The sequence below is a fragment of the Schistocerca gregaria genome, chromosome 2, assembly GCF_023897955.1.
Source record: "Schistocerca gregaria isolate iqSchGreg1 chromosome 2, iqSchGreg1.2, whole genome shotgun sequence".
NCBI lineage: Eukaryota > Metazoa > Arthropoda > Insecta > Orthoptera > Acrididae > Schistocerca > Schistocerca gregaria.
Genome location: NC_064921.1, coordinates 128,127,043 through 128,152,757, shown reverse-complemented (window position 1 = coordinate 128,152,757; position 25,715 = coordinate 128,127,043). Strand labels below are relative to the sequence as shown.

At 43.7% G+C, this 25,715-nt stretch overlaps 1 protein-coding gene across 8 annotated transcripts in view; it reads right to left on the bottom strand.

Annotated features, from left to right (window-relative positions):
- Positions 1-25,715, bottom strand: part of LOC126336504 (neutral ceramidase-like) — a 489,135-nt gene that overhangs the window by 327,068 nt on the left and 136,352 nt on the right. For 4 of the 8 annotated variants that reach the window (XM_050000278.1, XM_050000275.1, XM_050000281.1 and 1 more), the window contains one exon: positions 4,526-4,555. The exons of the other annotated variants lie outside the window; for them this stretch is intronic. The gene's annotated coding sequence lies outside the window, so the exon portion shown is untranslated. The remainder of the gene's footprint in view (positions 1-4,525; positions 4,556-25,715) is intronic. 8 annotated transcript variants of the gene reach the window in all.

Here is a 25,715-nt window from a genome sequence, read left to right as displayed (position 1 = left end):
TTTGTTCATTCCGAAGAAGATACCCCTAGTGGTACAGAAACCTGATCACGGCAAAACCTTTTGCAACCGATTGGCTATATACATCATTTTTAATTTCATATTTCCTCATTTGTGCGACCATTATCGGTTTGTGTTACAAATCTTTCGAGTTACTCGTTTCCAAGGAATTGTATTTCAGAAAGGAAATGAGTTAATTGTGATTTGCATTGTTTTATTTTCTGACACATCAAATGTTTTTATAAATAAACTACGGTTTTTTATTTTTGTACTCCAAAGTAATTATCAATTTTTATTCCGGACTTATACAAGCTCGCATACGGGTATCACTACTAAAAACAGAATTACTTATTTTTCCAGAAGACTATAAAATGACTGGACTGACATTCTTATGTAGTTAAAAAGAAACGAACCGATTAGTTGTGAAGATCGTTAAAAAATTTTCAAATAAATTCTTTGTTAGCCGCTCCGGAAGTAGAGCACGAATCCAGTACATGTTCCTGGCTTTCTCCATGTAATGAGGGAGAACGCACATAACTACATAACTGCCCCTGGAAATGTCTTACAATTTAAAACCTGGTTCCTAAATCTCTGTTTTACCATTACATAATCTATCTGAAGCCTTTCAGTATCTCCAGGCTCTTTCCATGTATACAACCTTCTTTTATGATTCCTGAACCGAGTGTTAGCTGTGATTAAGTTATGCTCTGTGCAACATTCTACCAGTCGGATTCCTCTTTCATTCCTTACCCCCATTTCATATTCACCTACTACGTTTCCTTCTCTTCCTTTTCCTACTATCGAATTCCAGTCACCCATGACTATTAAATTTTCGTCTCCCTTCACTATCTGAACAATTTCTTTTATCTCATCATACATTTCATCAATCTCTTCGTCATCTACGGAGCTAGTCAGCATATAAAGTTGTACTACTGTAGTAGGCGTGGGCTTCGTATCTATTTTGGCCACAATAATGCGATCACTATGCTGTTTGTAGTAGGTTACCCACACTCCTATTTTTTTATTCATTATTAAACCTACTCCTGCATTAGCCCTTCTTGATTTTGTGTTTATAACCCTGTAGTCACCTGACCAGAAGTCTTGTCCCTCCTGCCACCGAACTTCACTAATTCCCACTATATCTAACTTTAACCTATCCATTTCCCTTTTTAAATTTTCTAACCTACCTGCCCGATTAAGGGATCTGACATTCCAGGCTCCGATCCGTAGAACGCCTGTTTTCTTTCTCCTGATAACGACGTCCTCCTGAGTAGTCCCCGCCCGTAGATCCGAATGGGGGACTATTTTACCTCCGGAATATTTTACCCAAGAGGACGCCATCATCATTTAAATATACAGTAAAGCTGCATACCCTCGGGAAAAATTACGGCTGTAGTTTCCCCTTGATTTCAGCCGTTCGCAGTACCAGCACAGCAAGGACGTTCTGGTTAGTGTCACAAGGCCAGATCAGTGAATCATCCACACTGTTGCCCTTACAACTACTGAAAAGGCTGCTGCCCCTCTTCAGGAACCACACGTTTGTCTGGCCTCTCAATAGATACCCATCCGTTGTGGTTGCACCTACGGTACGGCTATCTGTATCGCTGAGGCACGCAAGCCTCCCCACCAACGGCGAGGTCCATCGGTCATGGGGGAAACTACATAAGTTGCGATGAAAAAAAGTCTCCGTCAGAAGACCATACAGTCCACAACTGGTATTCCAATCTGGCCAAATCGCTGTGAGCATTGAGGCAATCGTCCCAACAACGCACCAGGCTGGAGATACCCGTTTAGTAAAACACGGTGTCCTGCTGCTGGAAGAAGTCTGTACCTGCCTGCAGCACATCCTCGTCCTACATGGACAGTAAACAATTCAAGGCCTTTCCTGAGGGACCGAATAAGTGGAAATCGCGTGCTGAGAGATCAGTACTACATGGCGGGTGAAACGCCTGGTTAAATCCCCAGGACAGAACACGTAGTTGGAATTGTGGAAAGGAGCTAAAAATGAGCGGCTGTCAGTTACATTCGAACACATATAAATTTATTTCGTTGCCCAAACAGTGCAAATTTCCGAGCTTATCTATCGACTGAATATGTCACACAATCTTATGGCTTAACGTAACAACCTCTTTAATTTTTAAAACGGCTGAAGGCGCATGATTTAAAACACAACTACAATGAATTTTCAAAAGGTGGAAGGCCCAAATCCTTGACCAAAAAAATATTTTAAATGATTCTGAAGGCCCAAACAGTGCAAGACTTGACAAGTAAGGAACTTTCAATCTTAAAGCGACTGAAGGCCCATTATTTAGAACCCAACTAAAAGCATACAAATTCAAACCATCGGCTATGAGCCATTAAAATACACAGTCAAGCACCAATGAGAAAAGGCAGTACAGCCAGTGGCGATCAGAAGTTTTCGGGGATTGGTCTGCCCTTAAAACATTAACGTTCGCTTAGGAGAGACAGGTAGTCGGCCGAACTATATCCGCCCGCCGGCAACCCAACCAAGAGACCCCCGGCAAGACGACTTGCTTTCCACTCGACCAGTACACAAGAAACTCCAAAGCCAAAACGTAAAAGGCGTAGCCTTCCACAACCAAGTACGCATAAGCTGTCAAAACTACACACACGTGTTGGACAGCTACAACACGGTAAGGAAAGGGCACTGTCTGAATTTTACGTCAACGGCCAGGGCAAAAATGGTTCAAATGGCTCTGAGCATTATGGGACATAACACCTGAGGTCATCAGTCCCCCAGAATGCCCGAGGCAGGATTCGAACCTGCGATCGTAGTAGCACAGCGCTTCCGGACTGAAGCGCCTAGAACCGCTCCGTCACATCGGCCGGAGCGGCCTGGGCAGGTAACCAGAACGCTAACGGCTACAAGGCACAAAAAACCGCTGGTGCATGTGGACTTCAAATAACCAAAATACAGTTAAACTCCACCGGATGGTGGCCAAACTTTCGCCAACTCGAACACTCGCTGTTGCTCACGGGAGTGCCCCCAACAACCAACCATGAAAACCAACGGCACAATGTGAACAGACTGCCTTCGGTAATTAAATCACCACTCACTTTGATGTCCTTTTTTTTATACTCATTTCGTTCGATATTGTTCGGTGTATTTGGTCTGGGCGGACGTCACAAGACATCCGTTCAAGTTGATCGTTGATTCTTTGACTCAGTTTTTTTATTACAGAGAGCACGCGGCCCTCTGACCGAACACGCTGAGCTACCGTGCCGGCTTGTCCTGGGTCGGTGAGCCACGAAACTCGTAGCAATCACAACAGCTCCCATACACTCCGACACTGAGACCGCCAGCGGGTCCGGCCCACTGCACCGCGCGGTGATTTCCTGGCTGATCCACACCAACCGACCGACTGCCGCACACCGGCTAGCCAGAAACTATCAGCACCCGACCAAAAATAGTACAAGGTGCGAATATCGTTACCAACTGCTGCTACCACACGCAGAAAGAGGAAGAACCACGACATAACCGCAAACGCAGAGCAAGAGTCAAGGTTTAAACCAACGCAAAAGCCGGGGCCAGCACGGCTCAGCGGGTGGTCGAGTGTCTGCCACTTGATTTGGCGTAATTTCTGCTTTACGACATTTGCAATCTGGGGACGTGCGTTATCACGAAGCAGGAGGCATCCCTTGACGAATAATTTCACAGGAGTCGTATTCAATAGACGTGCTGCCCCACACTCATTCTTCATTCTCAAGCGGATGCCTACCGGTGTTTGTCCTTCGTCAGCCAAGAAAAGAATTACAGCACGCTGATTCTATTTGCTTTCATTCTGTAGTAACGTCGCCATAGTTCACGCTCCGCATTTACCGCGCGCCCGTCGGAAGGACGCGGATAACACGCAAATCCCGTGTCCATATGTTGGTGCTAGTACAGGCTGATGATTATTAACGTTTGAAAACCCCCGAAGCGACATAGACAACGTTGGCACAATTAATTTAATATAAGACACATGGGATCGCAAATGACGGGAAATACCCCACAAATTGATGAGAAATGTTGAACATGTGACGTCGCCAGATGACATTCCTCGCCGCACGTGCAGCGATTGAGCTTGACATTAAGGGATGATTGAGGGATGCAGTACTTGCATGCGAGCAAATGGTAAACATTTCGTAAGCAGTTCCTAAAATTGATATGTTGTAAATGTAGAAGTCACAAAATTACTATGTGAATGCAGGCTTTCCCGGTGTATAATGCTGATGAAATCTTCTCGGACTTCCATCAGGGTGCAGCGTCGAAAATATGCGACGTTTCGTTGAGTGACACTCATTGAAACGTCGTGGATTTTCGATGCAGCTACTCGGATGGAAGTCTGAGAATGTTTCATCACCACAAAATTACTGTCCTCACTGTAACCAAGTAAGAGCTATTCTTACTTTGTGTTTCTTTCCTTTTGTCCCTTTTGTTTACAGACATTATACTAATGTGTGGGTCATTCGCAACCTTATGCTCATTTAACTCTGACACAAACGGTAAGTTTCTGTTGTACTGTACCTTGCAGTAAACTGGCGGGGACGGCGAGATCTGCAAATAAAATAATAAATCTTACCTCAAAGTCAATACAAAACTAACACAATGAAAAAAATTCTGTTTTCCAGACGCAAAAAAAAAATGGTTCAAATGGCTCTGAGCATTATGGGAGTTAACATCGATGGTCATCGGTCCCCTAGAACTTAGAACTAATTAAACCTAACTAACCTAAGGACATCACACAACACCCAGTCATAACGAGGAAGATACAATCACTGACCCTGCCGGGAATCGAACCCGGGAACCCGGGCGCGGGAAGCGAGTACCAGACACTAAAGTCGTACACATGGGTCCAGAGTCGCACCTATGTGAGTACTTGACTTGGGAGGATCAGGAGTCAGACCTATACTTCAACCGACGTACGTGCGGCAATGTACTTATCTGATTGGGTCACATGTTCAACGTCTGTCATCCACTTTTTCGGTATTTCCCGACATTTGCGACCGCATGTGTCTAATATAAAACCACTTGTCTCAGCGCCTTCTACGTCTCTTCATAGGTTTTTAAGCGTTAATAAGTATCACCATATATACGAGGGTAGGAACTTTAATGGCGACAACTATTTATTTACAGATCGTACAAAATAGATACGCGTTTCAAATTTTTACTGACCTTCAAAGTAGTCACCAGCATTGTGTATAACCCGTTGCCAACTATGTGGAAGCCGTAGAACACTCTTAGCAGTGCCAGATGTGTTCACAGTTCGAGCGGCGCGGTGTATTGTCCGACGAATTTGTAGCAGTTCTGACGTGAACGGCTGAAGCGTTTCCTTCAGTTTAGAAATCGAGTTGAACTCTCGAGGGCTTAAGTCAGGGGAGTGCAGTACGTGGTAAGCACTTAGCAGCCCCATCATTCAAAGAAATGAGTAACAGCTTGCACTGTACGTGCTTGAGCATTGTACTGCAAAATGATCGTCAGGTCCTGCAGTAAGTTCAAAAATGGTTCAAATGGCTCTGAGCACTATGGGTCTTAACTGCTGAGGTCATCAGTCCCCTAGAACTTAGAACTACTTAAACCTCTACTAACCTAAGAACATCACACACATCCATGCCCGAGGCAGGATTCGAACATCCGACCGTAGCGGTCGCGCGGTTCCGGACTGTAGCGCCTAGAACCGCTCGGCCACTCCGGCCGGCCCTGCGGAAAGTGTCATCACTTCTGTCTCTAAGTTGTTCATTTTGGGAACACAATCTACGACCAGCTTAGAGACAGAAGCGATGACACTTCCTGCAGGACCTGACCATCAAGTTGCAAGACAATGCTCAAGCACGTACAGTGCAAGCTGTTACTCATTTCTTTGAATGATGGGGCTGCTAAGTGCTTACCACGTACTGCACTCCCCTGACTTAAGCCCTCCAGAGTTCAACTCGATTTCTAAACTGAAGGAAACACTTCAGGCATTCACTTCAGAACTATGACACTGCAATTCTCTTAGGAGCTTGAATATCACTTGAGTTGAATGGAGTGTAAAGTAAAACAAGAGCAGTGAAATCAGGTCATGCTGAAGGTATTATATTAGAATGTGATACTCCGAAACTAGTGGCCGCGTTTTGCTATTTGGGCAGCAAAATGACGGCCGAAGCGAAGAGCGTATAAAATCCAAACTGTGAATAGCAAGACAAATGTTTCTGACAAAAAGAAATTTGCAAACATAGAATATAAATTTAGCTGTCATAAAGTCTTCTAAGAAAAAATGTCCTTGAACACTCGCCTAGTAATTGTGGAGGGTCGTCTTCTTTCCTTACAGTAACCAGGCAATTTTGAAACTGCATAAAACAGTTTAATAGTCATCTCTTGGTGTGTGGGCTCAGACATTTAGGCATACACTTCCAGTTACTGGGATAGTGTTATTAAGCAATCTGTTCTGATTACATTGGTAATTAACCTTACAAAGAGATAGAGGTTTTTGCCTAAATTCTGATAGGAATCTCTCTCTCTCTCTCTCTCTCTCTCTCTCTCTCTCTCTCTCTCTCTCTCTCTCTTTTGCTGGTGAAGCAACAGACAACCTGTGTGTTCAAGAAAATACGGTGGATATTTTGACAGCACAAAATAAAGGCATCTGTTTCCCATGGTAATTGGAGCTTCGCCTACGTCGGGCTGAATTCGAAGATTTTCAGATCGTCACAGAACTGTCAACAATGATCGATGCAAGCAATGAAAAATGTATATTCCTAGACGGAGTGAGTCTACACTAGTTATAAGTTCTGTTAAAAACTACGTTCATGATTTGAAAAATAGCCAAATAAATGTCTGGGTTCTATGAAAATTTTCAGCGAATAAAGGAATACTTTCAGTAGGGAAATATGAGCCAAAGTATAGTTTTTTGGACTCCCAAAGACAACAAAAAGAAGTAAATTCTGGAGGAACTGGCATAATTTTGATGAAATGATGGTTGTTAGTGTCCACTATCGAGAAGGTGTTCAAGTACTGAATAGATTCGCCACAACTGACAGGAGTGAAAGTGGCTTCTCGGCCACGTCTTCAATTAATATAAAAGTGTGAGATCAAATTATTTTGGAACACGACTTAGAGTATGCATTGGCAACGACCAAAGAATACAAAATTTCTAAAAAAAAACAGTATCAACTGCTTTACTTACCCATTTCTTCTTGGTTCCAAAACATTCCAATATTATCAGTTTGAACTTCAACTAAATGTTACGTATCTTTCGTCATTTTCGAAACAGGAGTGCATAAGAAGGTTTCTTTCTCGCTTTAAAATTTAAACAGGTGCCGCACTTACTTCGTAGTGTTTACTGACACCTGGTGGAATCCAGTGGTGCCGGCCGCTGTGGTCTCGCGGTTCTAGGCGCGCAGTCCGGAGCCGTGAGCCTGCTACGATCGCAGGTTCGAATCCTGCCTCGGGCATGGATGTGTGTGATGTCCTTAGGTTAGTTAGGTTTAAGTAGTTCTAAGTTCTAGGGGACTGATGACCACATCAGTTGAGTCCCATAGTGCTCAGAGCCATTTGAATCCAGTGTTAATGTTTTCACAGTTGGAAGCCACTACTCTAGCGAATGACTACATCGCCTCTCAGTATAGTGCGCTGTCAGGGGGGAGAGATGACGGTAACAAAAAACATGAGTGCCAGGATCGTAGCGACTAACATCAGGAGTTCCTTCTGCCAGTGAAATAACTCGACCAATGTTCGTAGTTCAGGCTGTAGCGACGGCGCAAGCTTCTGCTGACGCGCTCTAGTACAGTGTGGTGGTCTACCGTGACGAATGTAGCGGTGCCGCGTTTATGACGAAGGGGCTAAAGCGCTCACAGCCCAGTTTCTCAGCACATGTGGGTCACGCACAAGCTGTTTATTACCACTCCCAGCCGCGACGTGACCTTGCTGCTCAGGTTACGTCAAGACACACACTTAGCGGAAATGTATACAGGAGCGACTGAGCTACAACGAGAAACTTTCATTAGTTGAGAAGGGCTCTTTGGAAAGTGCTTCGATAAAACTTCTCCGGCGTAGCTTTGTCGTTGGGCGTCGAGAGCCCAGGTGTTTGCTGACATGTAAGTCGCTCAGATGGTGAATCAGGTGGTACACTCCTTTTCGAAAACATTGACTTAAGTGAAACGCAATCGTAGAAAATATTTAGTCAGGAGTAACGCATCCTACTGAATAACGTATACATACACAATGGAATCAGGTGGTACACTTCTTTTCAAAAACAACGACTCAAATGGAACGCAATCGTACAAAATATTTACTTAGGAGTAACGCATCCTACTGAGTAACATATACATACACAATGGAATTTTGTAGTAGATCATTGGTCTTTGAAATCTGCTTTCATCAGGGGCATCAGTGGTCTGTCAGATGAAATGAAGTTTGTATTCCCGTCTCTCTCTCTCTCTCTCTCTCTCTCTCTCTCTCTCTCTCATTACCAATACAACAACCTTTCGAGGCTCCCACTCTATTAGATCATTACAATATTAGCGTTCCTTTTCAGTATATGAAAAGTGTCGACATACTTTCGCCCTGTCTTCTAAGGTCATTTCCATTGTGAAACTTTGTGACAGTCGCTTTTCTTCAGTGATTACAGAGGCCATCAAACAAATATTTCTTTTTGGTACATAATACCTTAGTCGAATCTTTTCTTCGTGGGCACTGAATCCAAATCCATAGGAAACGTCTTGGCATTCAAAACCGATTCCAGTCGTCTCGAAATGGGTCAACACAGGGTCTGTATGGTTTTCAATGGATTCTTATAGCATTCCCCCGGAAAATAATGGCAAGCTGAGGTAACGATGGTTAGCCACCACGCACCCTTCTCTCCAAAGCTCGCCACAAAGGCTCAGTAATATTGAGATCTGGTTGCTGTGCTGCCCCAGGCAGATGCGACAAGTCACCCTCGTGCTGGAAAGACCACTTCTGGACGCTGCGAGCTTTGCGATCGGGTCCTTCACACTGATCACACAGGAGTAAGCCAAAACTTCATGACCTTCCAGTGATCACTTAACATCAGGCGTTGTTGAGGCCCCTTATGTACCAAATCTGGTCCGGTAGCACAAACGCGCTTGCTGTTAGTCGTGCTACCTGCCACGGAGAATTGCAACTCTATATACTTACATACCTGCCGATGGTGCGCACGGGGGCGAAGATACATAGACGTCCCCCCAATGTTCCTCGATACTTCACTTTTTTTGTCAGCTAGTATATTTAAAAAAGGTATTCATATTTTTAGAATAAATGTGTCATTTTTATGAAAGGGAAATATGTAACTATCGATGTCAAAATTCTATTTTCAGTTTTTCACGCGGCCTACTTGGGAAGAAAATGTGTTATATACCTCGTCACGTTCGCAACAAGGATTATTATGTAGATGCTCAGATGACTGCGAAATGCTCCATGATAAAATCTCGTGCGGATAAATGGAACTTTATCCTATTTAACTGTGCGGAACCAGCGTTGTATGAATAACCGTCTACAGCCACAGTCACTGTTAAGTGACGTCGAAACAGCCATCACCTGTAATTACATCGTCTGATCTGTCTTGCGAGGTCGGTCGTCACGCTTCTTTGCAGCTGCTACCGAGTCCCCGACTGTTTCGCTCGGCAGATTCCTGTTGACAGACGACAGCTTGGCAGACGAACGACACAGCATCAGCAGAGATTACTCGCTTCTGCCTCTGTAACGAACTTGTCGCGTAAAACTTCGGAATCCGATTAAAACTTCAAGAGGGAAGATTTAAAACTGTGCCAAGAAAAAATGGATGTTCGCTAATGCCGGGTTTCTGCGCAGTTCGCTGGCGTAGGTGGTCAGAAAGCACGGCGAACAGCTGAGGAAACGGCACTGATACTGCAACCGACTACCTCAGGTTCTCAAACACTTGTTACTCTCTCGACGCTGCCGCGCACGAGTTGTGAGTACTTTTCGCACGAGTTCACGGTAAATCAGTGCCGCTCATTCAGCAGAGTCGCATGGCGGAAGGAATGTGTTCGAAAACAGAATGTGTCTAAACACGTCACTCGGTGCGCCAGTACTATATGAACACAACTCGTTCTTGAACGGAGCTGGCAGTGTGAACGTACCACCACAGGTAAAGACGTAATTTTTATTTAATTACTAGCTGAGAAAACGGGTGTGTCCTGATTTTGCCAATATTCAATAAGCAACGAAACCAAAAGATTAATTGTGTTTCTACAATAGTATCAAAAAAATTTCTTTTCCATGTATTCGTGAAAAGTCTTCGAAATAATGAAACAATCGTACAAACGTGTGAGTGCAGTAGATTAGGAAACATGATCCTGGACAGTTTCTGTGTGCAGCTGCTTCGCGTGTCTACCACGTGATTTTGTAAAAGTCTCTATGACAACGTCTTTTCGCTGCTCCGTAGACGGCTGCTGTTTTCACCTACAGCCATTTCCGCTTCGCTGTTGTGTCAAAAGTGCTGCCAGATATCAGGGATTTCCTTAATTTGACTCGACTGTGGGAGTGTCTCAGCAGCTAAAAATAAATGTATTAAAATATCATGTACTATGTGGCCTTTTTTAAACATCTCATTGTATATTATGTTAAATCCTGCGCAGTCATCGAATATGGGATATCTAGGAAACCTGCTTTCTCGGATCGCTAGACAACATTGAAACATATCGTATTAATGAGTTTTATTGCTAAAGGAAAAGATTACAATACTTAACTTTGTGTTACACAGATGTGTCGCAAGCAAAGGTTGCAGACAAAATAATAACAATTCCCGAGTTACAAAGACAGTGCAAGCAAGTGATTGCTATCGATTTTATAAAATAGCAAGAACCGTCTATTTTTCATGTAGTCAACATTTGCGACCTATGTTATTCACAATTAGGGCTAAAAATCGTTACTTAAATAATTATGTTCAGAAAAAATATACAAATAAAGTCTAAAAAACAGTTTCAGTTACAACGGTCATGTTAATACTAATTTCGACTATATCCTGTGCTAGAGGCTACTGGAAGCTAGACTCGTAATGGCGCCTAGTGCGTCAGAGTAGCTTCAGAGTGGTTTCAGACAGCGTCAGAGTTGGATAAGATACAAGAGAGTGGGTTTACACTCTATGTAGTTTCGTACATGTTGCTCTCTGATCGACTATGTTCTTTGTATGACAGAAGCAAGTTGCGAATGTATACTTGAAAAGTGTCAAATATCTAATGGTAAATTGTGTTCCTAGAACAGGCAAATAACAGAAAAAAATGTTATAAACACCATTTTGAGAGAACCCCACACGCACTTTTTTTTAAATAGGTTATATAGGAACAAAGGAACGAGCCCTTGCGAAGAGACAAACTTCGCAAGAAAAGTATCATTTATCTGTAAATATAATGCATTTCCCTCAGCGCGTTATTTAACGTTCTATAAACTATGAAATAGTTATTACAACATACTAATAGCGCTTCCTATGATACTGTGGTAAAGGGGATGCATTATACTTTCATAGTGCAGAAATAATTACAAATATAATGTGTAATTGTTTAATACAGATACCATATTGAATAATAGTGGCCATTTGTTACATCTTAAATAGAGACACTGTGTGTGTTTCATTGTAATTTCGTTTCTGTGTTAGCGTTAATATTTCTCTGTGTTGTGTGTAAGACCTGGTGTAATTTGTTGTGTAACGTACGAGAAGCCAAAACTAGAAAATAAAAAATACACCCAGATCCGGGATAGAACACTGTAACTCGAGCATTCCAACATAAAACGCTACCTCTCCACTAACTGATCAGAACAAATATACGTTACTGAATGAAGATATTTGTCCTACATATACTTACAGTGTTGACAAACTGCCTTTCTTCGATGTCCATTTTCTGCCGGCAACGTGCATAGAAGTATTTGTTATTTTTTGACCGTTATCATGCAAGGAATCGTGTGAATTTTGATTCACCCTGTGTATTTCATTGTCGTTCATTTTTAAGTCACTTTTCCTCTCTCCAAGATACGCATACCTCATCGGAAAAACAAAGTTTTCTGTGTGTAATGTCGTTTGTGTATACTTGTTGTGCAACGACGTGTCACGACGTTCCAATAGGAACACCATCAACGCACGCTTCACTTGCGTGCTGGAGAAGCAACTACAGTGGAACTCCAGTTACCTGGATGATTCGGGACCGGACCCATTCCGGATATCAAATAAATGGATAATTGGGTGAATTATGAAAACATGTCATTTCTTAAAAAATAGCCAAGTTTGTGTATACGTACTACTGTAATATTAATTTAATGCATACTGAAAAATACTATTTAGACTTTGTACAGTACTGTGCTTACATATAGTGTCAGTTTTTGAACATATCGGTCAGAGCCAGTTGTTTTGCTGTCTTCAATTGTTTTCGTGCAGCCTAGTCTCGCAACAACTTGAGGGTGAGCAGCATTATATAGTTGCAGCCAGGCCGCCCCTCGAAACATGTTAGTACAGGTGTCAAGACCCGAAAACGCCTCACCAGCTGACGGACACTCGTCTAGTTCAGTGACAATGTCGTCCTCCTGACTGAACTGCTTCTTCAGGCCCTTTCTTTTCTGCTGTTCTCATAGCTTTTCTCGACCAACTCCCATCTTCATTCTCAAGGGCAGACACGAAGTTTAAAATTGATGACTTGTTTTTTTTTTATGTCCGAAATTGTTGATGTTCCCACGCTAAACATCTGAGCGAACTGCTTACCGCCCACGCCTTTGTGTAATTGTGCAGGGAATTTTGTTTTGTCTGCCAAAGATAAGGCACTGAGTTTCCTTTTAGAAGACATATGAAACTCCGTCCGAACAGACCTCGGGAGGGCCAACGGTTCCGACCGACCGCCGTGTCATCCTCAGCGATGGTATCACAGGTTGCGGATGTGGGGAGGCATGCAGTCAGCACACCGCTCTCCCAGCCGTTGTCAGTTTTCGTGACCGTACCCGCTATTTCTCAGTTAAGCAGCTCCTCAATTGGCTTCACAAGGTCCGAGTGTAACCCGCTGGCCAACAGCGCCCAGCAGACCCGGACAGTCACCCGACCAAGTGCTAGCCCAGCCCGAAAGCACTTGACTTCGATGATCAGATGGAGACGGCGTTACCACTGCGGCAAGACCATTAGCAGAAGATATGAGCCGCACAGTAAATTATAACACACATACAAAACGAAACAAAAGATATGGAAAATAAGACTATGTGTGCTACACTGCAAGACGATCACTACAAACAAAATACGCGTACCGTGGGTACAATAATGAACGTACTGTATTCATTGTTAAGTGGAAGATTTTGTCTTTTAATACATTCGTTGAAGACTGAGTTTTAGAACGATGGAGGAACGTACAGTGTACTGTATACTGTAAAAACTATAGAACAAAACCAACAATTTTATTCATACAGTACAAATTTATTTTTCCTCAAAGCAATCTGTACAACTGGTGATTCGCATAGTTGGAGTTTGGTTAGCTAGAGTTCTACTGCACTCGTTAATTCGACGCCTGCACTGCTCTGTTCAGTTTGCTGCATGCTTTATTCAGCATCCTCCGGCGCAACCACATACATGACGCGCTACGCTGAGCAGCGTGCGTCAAGGACAATGATCTGTTCCTCCAAGAATGTGGACGGCACATGACATGTCTTCTGTGTAATAGCTGCTATAGCGCAGTAGCACTGACACGTCAGTGCAATACGATTTCAAATCAAACACCTTTCAGCAGTATAATTTCCAAACTTATTTTATTTGGCTCCCAGCTTCGACAATCTACTACGCCATACTCAGGCCCCTGATAAAATTTGTACGGACATTCCACCTCGGTTCTGGTGAAAACAGGGGCCAGCATTTAAATACTGGTATTCGTAGATTTGTGCTTGCTATAGCGACAGTCGGCAGATGATGGTTGAAGTGATCGCTATACCAAGCAGAAATCTACAGATACCAGTATTTTAATGCTGCCCCCTATTTTGACGAGAACCGAGGTACAATCTCCCTCCACGTCGACCAGGCGCCTACATATGGCATGGTAAATCGCCGAAACTGGTAGCCAAATGAAAGAAGTTTGGAAATCAGACGGCTGAAAGATGTTTGATTTAGCATCTTGTAGCGAACAGCTAGGTCGTGCAACCATCTCTGAAAAGTTGGACATAAAGAGACCTCAGTGCAACGCTGATACTACATACGCGCACTTAAGTCTTTATCTGGTGCCACACCCTTACGGCACAGTGATGTACTTAAAAAAAATGGTTCAAATGGGTCTGAGTACTATGGGACTTAACATCTGAGGTCATCAGTCCCCTAGAACCTAACTAACATAAGGACGCCACACACACATCCATGCCTGAGGCAGGATTCGAACCTGCGACCATAGCGGTCGCGCGATTCCAGACTGAAGCGCCTAGAACCGCTTGGCCACAGCAACCGGCAGATGTACTTAAATTACACACAGAAATAAGCTGAAGAAGTGATGAAAGCAAAAAGTCTATAGCAAAATACTGTTGTGTTGCAAATACTGGAATGTGAATATTACTTTTTTGTTTGTTACTGGGAGACGATGATACCGTAATGATATTCCTCTGCTATCGAGGTGCTCTTCCCAAATTTTACAGATCAATAAATATTGACATTAATAAGTAACAAATTAAAGTCAAGATGGCGATTTCCGTTCAAACGAGGCTTTCATGCAGATTGATAAACTTGCAACGCGAAATTGGCTATAAAAATCACCTGAGCCTGGTATCCCGTTATATGGTAGTTCGTTCAGAATTTGCTTCAAAAAGACCCAGTTAGGTTGATCACAAAATGCAGTTACACTTTCATCAGGGAGTATGTTTCTCGGAATAAAGGGCTTTAAATACGTAGAACCCACAAAGGAGAGCCATCATCACTATTTACCTTTACAACACGCACCTTCACGATCGGTATAATCTGCCGCGAGGCGACACAGACATCCGAATTAGACAGCAAGTTGGTAGAAGCTTCATTCAATGCTGAAACTTCAAAAATAGGAAAAGTGTCTACTCTGAAGAGAAATCATTTCGTTTGCTTCAGTACTTGCCAGTCGCGATAAGGATATGGTAGCAGATTGTAACCGATGGTAGCAGAACATACGATCACCGTGCCTCGAAATGAACCATCCTGTCGCTCAGGTGTCGACAAAATATACTAAGACTGTATTACTAATAGTCAGTCTCTCTCTCTCTCTCTCTCTCGCTCTCGCTCTCGCTCTCGCTCTCGCTCGCCTCATTACCTAACGTATCTTGCTACCTGTGAGCTGCTTTTGAACCGAGCAATGTCTGCCACATTTGTTCTTCACCTTTTTATGATTTAAATACGCTTCTCCTCATTTTTGCAGTTACTATTATTATTATTCGACAGATATTGCAAACACAGGTGTCAACGAGTGCCTCGAAGAAATCATAATGGAAAAATGTTTTCTTTGGGGTCCACCCAGGGCTCCCTCCTTCGTCCATCGTTTTTATAGTTCTACGTCAATGACACTTCAAGTGTACATTTGTAACTACCATTTATATGCTGACAATATCCAACCGTACCTACATTGCAGCCCAAAAAACATTTGTGTTGACATTATGGGCACGAACCTGGGTCTTAAACTAAAACGTAAGAAGTCCCTGGATATCCGTATGTCTCACCGAACGTTAATGAGTGGATATATTCGTGAAACAGTTCCTTCAGTACTTCTCAACAGTATACAATCACCGTTTCAAAAAACAGTGAAAGACCATGGCATAGAGTAATGACGGGCCAGCAGAATACCATGATATGACTGCCCATACCATCACACTTCCAGCTCCATGCTTAATAGTTTGAATCAAGCAATCAGTATTGTACGCTTTTTTCGGCGGTCTCTAGACGTAAACCCGGCTCCGTGTTGGAAATAACGAAAACGTAGTCTCGTTGGACCGTACGACGCTTTTCCACTGATCAGCCGTCCAGGATTTATGCTTCCGACACCATGTTTTAGGCTTCTTTGCGTTGGTTGTCGTCACTAACAGTTTCGGCGCAGCAGTTCGTCCATGAATATTCGCTTTATGGAGTTCTCGCCAGACAAGTGTCGATAGATGGCTATTGAGCTCTGTAATCACTTTAGGAAACCGTAGTTTAGTATTGTTTTGACAGAATTTGTGTTAGCGTAAAACGATCCCTGTCATTTAGTTTTGATTTGCACCCACTAAAACGTTTACGCGCTGATGTCTTTCTATGTTTTGTGTAGGCTGTCATGACTGTTGAAATATTTGCTCTTGAAACATTCAAGCAGTTCGCCGTCTTCGTTACTGATGCTTCACTAATCGGGCCCCCACAATTTGCCCTCTCTGGACCTCTGATAGGTCTTTCACTGCACGTCTACCTCGGCCTCTGAATGCAAATACACAGTGTGCACTACTCGTAAACACCTGCACTGATGCCTACTCCGTAATGAAGACGCACAGTCCAGCGCGACAGGAGTATTAGCAGCGTTGTTGACCGTGAGACACAACCATCCCATTACTACCACTGTTCGCATTATTTTGCCTGACCCCGTATTATGCTAATACCGCTTCTGCGAGACACAAAAAATGGTTCAAATGGCCCTGAGCACAATGGGACTTAATTGCTTAGGTCATCACTCCCCTAGAACTTCGAACTACTTAAACCCAACTAACCTCAGGACAGTACACACATCCATGCCGGAGGCAGGATTCGAACCTGCGACCGTAGCGGTCGCGCGGTTCCAGACTGCAGAGCCTAGAACCACTCGGCCACCTCAGCCGGCTGCGAGACACAAACGAAGGCCAGTACAGCATGGAAGATAACAGTTACTGGCTATCAACCCGCTGCCACAAAAACGAGTTGACCGACACATCATGCTAACCTCACATCTGATGCACATGTTTTCATGCCAATCTGTCTTTGGCGGATGGTGAGATCATCACTGGTTGTCACAGTGTCTGTCAGTGGAGTGGTGGAATCCCTCTTCTTGCCTAATTACCGAGTCATGGCTATGCCCCGTCAAATCGGCAGTGAGTTTTATATTTGCATCCATGATATTATAATACACAGAAACGCTTCCATGTTTTAATTAGTTTGATTTCAATATTAAATTCAATGATTCCATTCCAAACACTTGGATAAATACGTTTTGGTACTCAACACAAGGGACATCTGCAGACTAATTTCCATAAATTTATCACAGTGGAGTAAGATGAACGACAGCGTCAAACTAGTCGTAAGACTGAAAAGGTAAAAAAACTGAACGAAAGTTACAAGCGTCTGGCAACAAATCTGCCTGTGTTGACCAACAAGCCTTTAATTTCAAAGATCGTAGAGAGCTATCAAAAATGGTTCAAATGGCTCTGAGCACTATGGGACTCAACATCTTAGGGCATAAGTCCCCTAGAACTTAAAACTACTTAAACCTAACTAACCTAAGGACATCACACACACCCATGCCCGAGGCAGGATTCGAACCTGCGACCGTAGCAGCCCCGCGGTTCCGGACTGCAGCGTTAGAACCGCACGGCCACCGCGGCCGGCAGAGAGCTATCGATTGCTGTTATAACGTGTCAGTACTCCATTTTACGCAGCCGCATTTCCTTCGATCGGTTCAATTATAACACAGCAGAATACCCCAAGTACCGAAAACAATGATTTGCTTTCTCGAAACATTTAGGAAATATGATGTGTACGCTTATTTATTACACTAAAAGACATGGTAGCGAATTCTCCCGAAATGGCAGAAATTTCTGCAGTCCTTGAAGCCTGAAATGACGAAATCACTCTGGCTTTGCCAGGACCACAACCAGAATGGGAAGAAATTCATGAACGCGGACATCAGTTTGATTGCGTCTACAGTGGTGTATAATGCCACTTACCCGGTTATCCGCAGCATTACCCAGTTTATCACAGAGGACCCTGTAGATGGTGCATTTTAAGGCCGAATTCGATCGCAGATAAAGCAATGGTTCTAAATAAAGCTTAAAGGTTCTTTCACACTGCAATAAAAACTTACTAAAAAATGGAGTGCCCTCGTGTGATTGAAGGTGGGTACACAAACAAAAATTTTGTGTCCAAGTGACACAATAATGTATTCCATACACTACGTAGAATCATTGCTTCTTTCTAAATTAGAAAAAAAGTCGCCGTTTTGATTATAAGTGGATGAGATTCTACAGAGGAACTTCATGATTCCTAGGTATAGGACATTTCAGGACGTGAGAGGATTTTATGCGCTGTTAGAGAAGTGCGGAGGAGGACCCATCGTTGCCCCAGAGTACGTAATTCACATGAGATGTCGGCCAGTACATTCCTGCCACTGCGTCACTGATCAAACGGAAGCCTTAAGTACAGCCTTCAATAATAAACTTAGAACCCGGCTAACGGATGCCTCCGCACCACTGAGGGCATGAATGGTGTCATATGAGCATCTTCAGACACACACACACACACACACACACACACACACACACACACACACACACAGACACAAAGGAAATTGTATCTTTGGGCGCTGATCTCTGCATGCACACTGTTCCCCAATAAAATTGCAGCACCGTGAAGACGACGTGCAACAAGGTTCAAATTGGCATACAGTGTACTGCACGCTTGCATATGCATATGATTAGCTCTTCACTGAAGCCCTACGAAGTACGTACGAGTAAAACTATCTGAATATTAAGCAGTGGGTAATGCCTCACTTAAGAAGGAGAGACGCGTGTCCAATCCGACAACGCTAGGAATGTGGTTTACCGAGGTCACTATTTTATCTTCGGTTGGAGTCAGGAAATGGGCTCGGTTGCAGAAAATGAATCACTATGGACATTTATTTATATTTTACCCAAGATACTGATGTTAACGCGAGGAATAAAATAAAGAGGATATTCAGGTATACGAACCAATGATACTCTTATATCTGGTCCTACGTTTCTGTATGTAAGCCGAGAGAGCGTAACGCACATAGTCACTACCACGCTACGCGTAGAGGCAAAGACAATGTGTCGAGTCGATCAGCCGATACCAAACCACCCGTACAAGCCACATGAACGACAATTAATTTTTCAATCGTTAGCAAAATTTGACGAAATTCGTGCAGCAAAAAAGAGAGAACTCTCCCTTTAAAAGCTTATGGCACATAAAAAGTAGACAGCTCATTTCAGATGACAGCATGAGTAAAAATGTTATCCGGAAATAACGAAATTGACAGTAAATTACATTGTAACATCATTCTACAATCCCATCGCCATATGCGTGTTCTCTTTCATAAGAGTTCTCTTTCATAAGAGTTCAAGGAAATGATTTTCCAGACAAAACGATAATGTTCTTGACAAAGTCTGTTCAGATGAGAAATTTAAATACCTAAGCACAGATCATTGTTATTTCATTACAAATCTGATTGAAACGCCGAAGTTATTGAATGTATTTTCATTTTGCGAGACGGTCGCTGTGGCCGAGCGGTTCTAGACACTTCAGCCCGAAAAGCCACTGCTGCTACGGTCGCAGGTTCGAATCCTCCCTCGGGCATGGATGTGTGTGATGTCCTTACGTTAGATAGGCTTAAGAAGTTCTAAGTCTAGGGAACTGATGACCTCAGAGGCTAAGTCCCGTGGTGCTTAGAGCCATTGAAACCATTTTCATTTTTCGTCCTAGAATAATAGGTGTTTATACTGCATAATGAAGAACTTTTTGTTCATTTTGATATAAAAGTACCTTACGAATAAGACTAAACAGTTAAGAAGAGTGAGCACTCAGTTACTATCATGTGAAGTTACAGTGAAGAGCCGAAGAAACTGGTACATATGCCTAATATCATGTAGGGCCCCGCGAGCACTCAGAAGGTCCCCAACACGACGTGGCATGGACTCAACTAATGTCTTAGTAATGCTGGAGCGAACTGACACCATTAATCCTATAGGGCTGTCCATAAATCGTAAGAGTACGAGGGGTGGAGATCTCTTCTGAACAGCACGTTGCAAGGCATTCCAAGTATGCTCAATAATGTAATAATGTTCATGTCTGAGGAATTTGGTTGGCAGAGGAAGTGTTTCTGGAGCCATTCTGTAGCAATTCTGGACGTGTGGGGTGTCGCAGTGTCCTGCTCGAACTGACCAAGTGCGTAGGAATGCACAATGGACATGAATGGATGCAGGTGATCAGACAGGTTGGTTACGTACTTGTCACCTGCAAGAGTCGTAGCTAGACGTATCAGGGTCCCATATCACTCCAACTGCACACGCCACACGCCATTACAGAGCCTCCACCAGCTTGAAAGTCCTCTTGTGACATGCAGCGTTCATGGATTCATGAGGTTGTCTCCATACCTGTACACGTCCATCCACTCGATACTATTTGAAACTCGTCTCGTCGACCAGGCAACATGTTTTCAGCTGTCAACAGTCCAATTTCGGTGTTGGCGGGCCCGGACAAAGAGTAATGATTTGTGTCGCTCAGTCATCAAGGGCAGAAGAATGGGCCTTCGGCTCCGAAAGCCCATATTGGCTCTGTTTCGTTGAATGGTTCGCACGCTGACACTTGTCGATGGCCCAGCATTGATATCTGCAGCAATTTGCGGAAAGGTTGCACTTCTGTCCTGTTGAACGAGACTCTTCACTCGTCGTTGATGCCATTCTTGCGGGTTCTTTTTCAGGCAGAAGCGGTATCGGAGATTTGATGTTTTACCGGATTCCTGATATTCAAGGTACACTCGTGAAATGGTCGTACGGAAAAATCCCCTTTTCATCGCTACCTCGGAAATGCTGTCTCGCCGCTCCTGCGCCGACTACAACACCACGTTCAAACTCAAATCTTGAAAACCTGCCACTGTAGCAGCAGTAACCGGTCTAACAACTGCTCCAGACACTTGTCTTACATAGGAGTTACCGACCGCAACGGCGTATTCTGCCTGTTTACATGTCTCTGTGTTTGATTACGAATGTCTACCCCAGTTTCTTAGGCGCTATACTGTATAATCTGTTTACTGAATTTGTTTTTGATTTTGTTTAACGTACGCCCATTTACATCTCGCAAAAAGCTAAATGATTATTAATAAACGATTGAAAATACATGTATGGGTATGTGTATGTGTATGTATGTTCAAAGCAGCCAGTACTGCAAAATGTCCGGCTAAATATAATACCAAGTCGGCCTTTTCTAGCTTTGGTCTTGTCAACTCTAGTCATGATCTGTTTCAGTCGCGAATGGTTCGAGGGAAGCACGATTGTCGGTAATCATCGGTATGAGTTCTACTCTCTCTGATTTTAGGCCCATGTCTTATCTCGAGATAGACTTTGAGGGAAGCAGTACATTGGCCGACTTTTCTAGAGACGAACGCTCTCAGAAATTTAACAATAAACCACACCGTGACACGGAACGCCTCTTTTGCGGCGTTTGCTAATGGAGCTGTACATCTCCGTGATGCTTTCGCGCTTAGTAAGTAAACCAAAACCGCGCTCTTCTACTTCCCAATTCAGCGATGATGCTTTTCTGCTTCTAATTGGTTTCTTAGCTCAATTCCAATGCTATTTCGGTAAGAGCAGCACACGGCGTCGCTATTGCCTTAGCCGTCATGCCACTTGCTGTGACGTCACTTTAGTGTGGAAACTACGCACGATAAACACTGGAGCGAAATACATCCTGTCCAGGTGTCGGACTTCCTTCGAACGGGTGCAGAGTGGCGGCGGGTGTTGCATCGGACAGCAGTGTGAGATTACTATCGGCAACTGCGGAGTCCCTGGCGCGCGGTGTCACAACAACAAACCTGCTTAGCTACGCAGTGGAGAGCTTTCGCGAGGCTGGACTGGGCTTTTTGCAGGTGACGTCACGGTTTCGCCATCTCTCCGGAAGCTGACACAGAGCGGAGGCTGTACAAGGCCGTCCGCCATCCGGAATGAAGTCCACTCTGAGCCACGGCGCTGCCGTTCTTATTAACCGCAAAGTCAGCCGGCTCTCTGAACCTTGTCCCGTTACGCCCCAACTTCAACAACTATCTAGACAGCCTACAGGCGCAGTGTATACCGTCCGTGCAAAAAGTGACCTCAGCGTTATTACGGTGGCAGTTGAACTATAAACTGCAAACAACAGACGTGCATTCGACCAGTCAGTTGTGAGCAGGCAGTGCTAAGCAATGAAAGGGCGAACGTACTGTGTCACCGTTGTTGTGACAAAATTGCAAGGCAGCAACATCTCTAACTGAAGTGCCCGAGACATTCTCCAGAATGAGAAAGTGCGCTAAAAGTTTGTCCATAACGCATTGACTCTCTAACAAGAAACAACGATGCTTCGACGCTTGCCGAGATTGGGTTGAAATGAAAAACGCGGGCAGTTCTTTTCCGAAAAAAAATTCATCACGGGTGACGAGACGTGGTGTTATCAATACGAACTTACAAAAAGGCATGCAGTGTAAAATGCGAATGTAAAGAGCGAGTTGAACAACACCCGAAAGTTCTGACAGTCTCTCATGGTAGTGCGAACGTTCTGTGCGTTTAACTCATGTGCGGAAAGACTAGAACACCTGAAGCATTAAAACCACCATCTTAACCTTTCTCCTCTTTTTGTCAATCGACTATCGCAACATTTGGTCGGACGGAACATACTGTATAAACTGTCTAGTGGTTAACGTGGGAAGCTTTATGAGGCTGTTCGTGAACGATGCTGTTGTGTATACTAAAGTCGCTATGCTAGAAATGTGTAGCGAAATTCAGCCTGAAAGACCCGTGTGATTAAGTGAATGCCGAACAGTTACTTGGGCAGTCGCACCAGTTAAATATCTGAGAGTGTTCTACATTGCGATTTAAATTCTAACAATCACATGAAGCTATATTAATCGGAAGTATCTTCAGGAAGTGTAGTCCATCCATGAAGGAGGTAACTTACGAAACCCTCTTTCGACTGCCACCCTGCTACCCTTACAAGACGGGACTGACAAAGAATGCGGAAGATCAAAAGAGCAGCTTTGCTTAGTCAGCGAGAAAGCGTAAGGGAGATACTTGATATGAATTCCTGTGGCAGACGGTACAAAAGAGACGTTGAGCATTACACTGTGCTTTAGCGCTGAAATTTCAGGAGTAGATGATCCTACAAGTCAACCAACATATTGCTCCCGTCTCTCTCTCTCTCTCTCTCTCTCTCTCTCTCTCTCTCTCTCTCTCTCTCTCTCCCTCCCTCCCTCCCCCCCCCCCCCACACACACATATATATATATATATATCCCATGTTCCACTTGAGACTGGCTCAGGGAAGGGTTTAAGTGCCAGTGATGCTCAAAGTGACCTCCACCTCACACTAAGTTGGTTTGTAACATTTCTGGCTTTCCAAGCATCACATTAGGCTACAAGAAGCTCTTATTAGAGCAGTTAAAAAAGCAGCAGTGGCAAGATGACGCAATGTGGTGTGAGATATAGATGACAGATGGTTTCTTCCGTATGTGTATCATAAGAAAGTCTCCCTAAATGTTGGCTCTCCTCGGCAATTGTTTTTTGCGTTAGGAAGCTGCACGCCAAAATGATAAACTTCGGCTACTACACTTAGAAAAATCCAAGCAGTGCATTTACTTGCATTTCATGTAAAAGCATCTCTAAAAAGCGGGCTATTATTCCATTATCTCAAAAGTGTTAATTACCAGCAGAATAGGAAAGAACTGATAAACGAAAAGGCAAACGAAGCACTACAGAGATCTTCGGATCGTGCCTAACTTGGATGGCAGGTGAAGTGGTTCTGTCTTCGTCGGTATCGGTTAAGGCCTTAATCAGCATTCTCTAGTTATTTCTAAAAGTAATTGAGAACAATTTGATACCAATTATGCAAATACGCAATTCATTGTTTTGATTATTTTTTATGAAATTGCGAAGACTGGAAATTATTTGTTATTCGTAAAGCGGAATATAATTGTGCAGTTTCTCGTATTCTGCTAATAAAAATTGCAGGTGGCATCCTGTATAAACAATCTAATTGAAGATATAATTATTTATACAATATGTTCTTGGCTAAGAGCTTATCACGATCTCAAGGTAAAGGATTCACGACCTAGGTGGTGTTATCTGCGCAGGGGACAACCACTATATAAGACAGCAGGTTGGTGAATATTAATTAGAACTTGCAAGTTTCACTCGGGGCGGTGGAAGCAAATAAGCACCTTGCGTGTACTGCAGTCTTAGTAAAAATGAGATCAGTGACACGTCACCTATGGTGTCACGGGGGAGGTATAAGCGAGAGAAATTTTCGAGGGAAAGGTACATCACCCTCTCTCCATGTCTCGTTTTCAACCTGCCTTAGTTTTTTGTAGTATGGATGCAGATATTCCGCTGTACTGGGGCTTTAATTGCGTAAATTAAACGTCTACATTTTATATATTTGGTGGTTACTCTGACAAGGAAACAACATGAGCTCATATTTTAAGGAGAAAAAAGCACAGTAACAACATATCGACCGCAGAAATCGGCCCCTCGCGAAAATAATTCTGAAAGTACGGCTTTTAAATATTTGTACGCACCGTTTGTTTGACACTCGTTCCGCCCCAAGGCAGCCGCTTAATACCTTAGCGCGAAGTACTCTACAGTAAAGTGAGTAACAGCTTCGTGGAACACTGCTATTACGAGTACACGGGAAACATGCTTTGTTCACTGTGTCAGAGTGCCTGTTTTCTAACCTGTACCTGGTGCAAGAGATTTCTTTTCTTTGAACATTTTTATGCTACGATTCACGGATGCGATGTAAATTAATGAAACAAACGAGTTTGTGATTGAAGAAGCAGGGTAGTGCTATTTACACTACTGGCCATTAAAATTGCTACACCACGAAGACGTGAAATTTAACCGACAGCAAGAAGATACTGTGATATGCAAGTGATTAGCTTTTCACAGCATTCACACAAGGTGACACCTACAACGTGCTGATATGAGGGAGATTTCCAACCGATTTCTCGTACACAAAACAGCAGTTGATCGGCGTTGCCCGATGAAACGTTGTTGTCATGCCTCTTGTAAGGAGGAGAAACGCGTACCATCACGTTTCCGACTTTGATAAAGGTCGGATTGTATCATATCGCGATTGCGGTTTATCGTATCGCGACATTGCAGCTCGCGTTGGTCGAGATCCAATGACTGTTAGCAGAATATGGAATCGGTGGGTTCAGTAGGGTAATACGGAACGCCGAGCTGGATCCCAACGGTCTCGTATCAGTAGCAGTCGAGATGGCAGGCATCTTATCCGCATTGCTGTAACGGATCGTGCAGCCACGTCTCGATCCCTGAGTCAACAGATGGGGACGTTTGCAAGACAACAACCATCTGCACGAACAGGTCGACGACGTTTGCAGCAGCATGGACTATCAACTCTAAGAACACGCCTGCGGATACCCTTGACGCTGCATCATGGACAGGAGCGCCTGCGATGGTGTACTCAACGACGAACCTGGGTGCAAGAATAGCAAAAACTTCATTTTTTCGGATGAATCGAGGTTTTGTTTGCAGCATCATGATGGTCTGATCCGTGATTGGCGGCATCGCGGTGAATGCTTATTGAAAGCGGATATTCGTCATCGTCATACTGACGTATCACCCGGGGTGATGGTATGGGGTGCCACTGGTTACACGTCTCGGTCACCTCTTGTTCGCATTGACGGCACCTTGAACAGTGGACGTTACAATTCAGATGTGTTACGACCCGTGGCTCTACCCTTCTGTCGATATCTGCGCAACCCTACATTTCAGCAGGATAATGCACTACGGCATGTCGCAGGTCC